The following is a 2,195-nucleotide window of genomic DNA, read 5'->3' as shown; positions in this document are numbered from 1 at the left end:
ACTCCAGTGTTTTGCCTGGAGAATCCCAGGGATTGGGGAGCCTGGTGGGCTGCCGTCTATGGGGTTGCACAGAGTCAGACACGACTGAAGCGACTTAGCAGCAGCAGCATACCTTAAAATGTCTTAAAAAAAAAAAAACAAAAAAAACCTCTATTCTTAAATGGGAAATGCCATTCCTATAATTGAATTGTAAAATATATATTAAATAGTTTAGTTAAAGGATAAACTTAAGTACATCCAAATAGATGTTCAATTTGAACATAAAACTGAGGCTATCACCCAGAACACAGTTTATGAAGGAAAACTTAAAACACATTCCGTATAGGATTAGCTCCTATGTATTCCTAATAAAATTTGCAGAAGCTGAGAAGACTGAGAATGAACAGAAAGACAGTGGCAAAGTATTTCCCAGGATTCAAGAAAATTACATTGCTTGCTCTGTCTACGAGTGAATTTGTATTTATTACCCTGCTGCATTTTATGTGCCTTTTTAAGATAAGGGAACATGTCTTAAAGCCTGGATATTTCTTTTTTTTTTTTCCAAATTGACTTAAAAAAAAATGGCACCCTATTTTTGTTTAATGGATTCTATTCCTCTGTTTACCTTCTTGCTTGTTCTCAGTGATAGCAAACTCTCTCCTATCCCAGACAAGAGGGTTTTAGTAGTTTAGGACCAGTTTTTATGTTATATTCTCAGTCTGTTGTTTCTGTATCACATATGCAGTATAAATTTGGACTCCATAGCTGCATGTTCCTCAGCTTTGGGGCTCTGATTTCTCCTGGGTGGTGTTATCTCTGCTCATAGCTTGCTTTTGAGGGAGGGGTACTCAGTTTCTGGGATAAACTCCTGTGTTGGTTGGTGGAACATTTCTGGTTCCTGTTGATGGCACAGCAGTTCTCTGCTACTCAGCCTTATTCAACAAGGCCTGTTCCAAGTCCCTGCCTGCACAGTGATTGTGACCTGGATCCTTATGAGACTTTATTAACCTCCCCAGGTCCCACATATAATGCAATTACTAACAAATCTGTATTTGTTGGTACCAATTTGCTACAGACTTTAAATTTTTCTTCATTTCTGACACCTTGAATTTGTTCAATTTTATTTAAAATTTCAGCTTTATTAAAAATAGTTTCACTGCATATTGGCAAGTTATTGTATGTGCTTGGAGTTGGTGCATTTCACATCTTCAGTCTTCCATATACTCTATGTTTCCTCTGAAAACTTAGTACTTGGTAATATTTTTATCTCCCCATCCCAGAAGTAGCTGTTAGTTATGTCTTCCTGAGATCTTTAAAACTTCCTTGATATGCCTTTGTGCTTTCTTCTGTATCCTGGTCCATTCCATTTCTGAGGATGTCTTTGCTGTCCAATCCACTTCTCTGAACACCATCATCATTTAGGGCTTTCAAGGTGGTGCTGGTGGTAAAGAATCCACCTGCCAATGCAAAAGACTGCCAATGAAAGAGATGAGGGTTCAATCCCTAGGTTGAGAAGATTCCCCTGGAGAAGAAAATGGCAACTTACTGCATATTCTTGTCTGCAAAATTCCATGGACAGAGGAGCCTGGTGGGGTACAGTCCATGGATTTGCAAAGAGTCAGACATGATTAAATACACACACTCATACACACACACACACACACACACACAGCCCATCATTTAGGGTCCCCTGAGATAATCCACCTGGACTATACTTTTTTCTACATTCTAGCTCAAAGTGATCTCCACCCCTCCCCCCCCGAAATTCCTGGTGTATTTAATCATCTAAAGTCATCATTCTGTACTTATTTAATATCAGGCATTTCTTTTCTTTTCATGCATTCCTATCTGACTTTACCATTTAGTCTGTGATCTCTTTAAGAGAGGGAGTATGGATTTTAATTTCTTAATTTCTCTTTTAGCTTCAAGCTCTGTGCAATATACAGCTTTGTTTAGTAGGTTCTCAATAATTATTTGATTTAATAGTTTGATCCTTCACTGACTTTAAAGTTCAGAGCACATAATAGGTTGTCATTAAACGTGTAGACTAATATTTAATCAAGTAAGAAAGCAACTCCTCTTCTCTGCCATCTTAGTGTAGTAAAGAATGTGCTTTGGAGTTAACATATCTGGGTTAAAAATCAACTTCTATTACCTATGATTTAATGATTCTGGGCAACTCAGCTCAAGAGTATCTTTTCCCTCATTATGAAATG

Source organism: Bison bison, unplaced genomic scaffold (assembly GCF_000754665.1).
Source record: "Bison bison bison isolate TAMUID 2011002044 unplaced genomic scaffold, Bison_UMD1.0 scf7180017864319, whole genome shotgun sequence".
Lineage (NCBI taxonomy): Eukaryota > Metazoa > Chordata > Mammalia > Artiodactyla > Bovidae > Bison > Bison bison.
Note: the sequence above shows the minus strand (reverse complement) of the source record.